This window comes from Adiantum capillus-veneris, chromosome 8 (genome assembly GCF_014529385.1).
Source record: "Adiantum capillus-veneris isolate H3 chromosome 8, ASM1452938v2, whole genome shotgun sequence".
Classification (NCBI taxonomy): domain Eukaryota; kingdom Viridiplantae; phylum Streptophyta; class Polypodiopsida; order Polypodiales; family Pteridaceae; genus Adiantum; species Adiantum capillus-veneris.
The window spans coordinates 14,795,687-14,797,940 of NC_140938.1; positions in this window are offsets into that span (position 1 = coordinate 14,795,687).

Below are 2,254 nucleotides of genomic sequence, written 5' to 3' on the forward strand. Positions count from 1 at the left end.
GCCCTTAAGCCCCTCAAGCTTAAGTTGGGTTCCCACCTCAAGTACAGCCCTATCATCTCAAGCATTAAAAGCACCTCAAGCATCCTAATCATCAAGCACTTCAAGCATCTCAAGCATCTCAGTCATCAGGCATGACAAGCACCTCAAGCTTGGACTGGGTTCCAACGTCAAGCACAGCCCTAGCTTACCTAAGGTCAAAGGACTTTTAACACTAACTATTGGAGGTCTTCAATGAAGCTAACCCTAAGGTCTTTAAGCTCCATTGGTTAGCCTTTCTCTTTGGTATACCATCTCTCATTTGGGCCCCTTTACCATTGGCCCGTGTTGAGATAGATCTATAAGCACATTTCTATATCCTAACCCTTGTTCCCATTTATTCTCCCACATTAAATGATCTGTTTAATATGAGAGAATAATTTGGGTTGATTAGATATTAGATTTTATGACATTACCTCTCTCTTCAAATCATAGTTGTCCTCGACTATGAGGTAGAAGAGATAAAGCCTTAGTCATTAGTCAATCTTGCTTAGCGGGTAGAGGATCCCTTTTTACCCTATGACATCTTTCCAAGATGGATGATAAATCCATTTGGTGCTTCGGAGACATAGTTGTCACAAGCATGTCTACTCCTTAGTCCATTTTATTCTCTTAAGTAGAGTGACAAAGTCTACTTGGTGTTTGAGAGACTCGTCATCACAAACATGATTCTAAGCATGCATAGTATTAAATTTGTGCACAATGAAAAGAGAACTAGTCTTAGAAGACAAAAACATTAGTCATTTAGAATAAATTTGTACATTTGCTTACTCTAATGTGGCATTGTAAGCATTGACAAGGTTCATATTATCCTTAAATTGTATTCCTTGCATCCATCTATCCTTTAACTTTATTCCTTGCATCTATCTAGCATCTTTAAAAGGATAATCTTACCATGTCGTAGTGCCTTGTCTTCATGTCAAAGGATAGCTTCAAGTTGTAGCACCTCTTCTTGGTCTTTGATTTTGGGAGGGTCTTCAATAATTGGTTCACTTGGTGGCTCTTCTTTGTAGAGCTTAAGTAGGCTCACACTAAAAGCATTGTTTATGAGCCAATCGTTGGGCAACTTGAGCTGATAAGCCATCTCATTGATGGGCTTCAAAATTTGGAAAGGACCATAGTATCTTTTTGCTAACTTAGCATAATACTTTGATGGCCCGTAGGATTTTTGCCCGTCGTTTGCCTCAATCAAGCCTTGGGAAATTTAAGTAAGACCCAATCATTTTCTTTGAACATTAAGGCCCTTCTGTGCTTATGAGAGGCAACGTTTTTCCTTTTTTGAGAGATTCATATAGCCTCCTTAATCTTTTGAAAAGATTCTTGTAGGTCACGGCTATACTCATCAGCAGCAGCAAAGATCTTCTCATGTACTTTAAGTTGCAAGGGACTTTTAGGTCTTCCCTCAATTATTTCAAAAGGTGCTTTCCCCATAGAAGTATGTAAAGTATTATCGTAGGCATACTCTACAAGAGGTAAGTACTTTTCCCATTGTGAGCGTTGATCTACTTCTATAACATAAGTCTTTAGTAGATCAAGTATCGTAAGATTGGCTATCTCACTTTGGCCATCCGTTTGTGGGTGATAGGCCAAAGAGCAATTCAATCTTGCTCCTAGATTTTCAAAGAGACCTTTCTAGAAATTACTGGTCATTCTAGGATCTCTATCTAACATGATGGATGTTGGCAATCCATGGTGTTTGAAAATCTGTGATATGAAGATAGTTGCCATTTGGTGTGCCTTAATAGTCTTTTTGATAGGAATAAAATGTGCTTGCTTGCTAAACCTGTCGACTATTGTCTGTTTAACATTGAAATGGTTACAAGTTGGAGTGAAGAGGTCATCCCTCTACTCACAATCGGATCCAGGTGGAAAGACAACCATCATTAATACAAGAAATCTCCAGCTTTTAGCAGGACGAATGTACAAGCACGGTAAGGATGGGATTTTGAGACTATGTGTACAGCCAAAAGAATACAAATACTACTTCAAACAGGCTCATATACAACATACGAGGTTTCACAATGGGGAAACGCAAACATACCAAAGGCTAAAGAGACTAGGAGTCTACTTGCAAAACATGGAACACAACGTCCATACTTATGTAAAATCATGTAATATCTGTACAAAACAACCTCTAGTGGAACATGTCACCATGTTTCGAGTAGCACAAGCACCCAGATGGAGTACTCACATAACTGAGTACTTAAGAAACAAGACC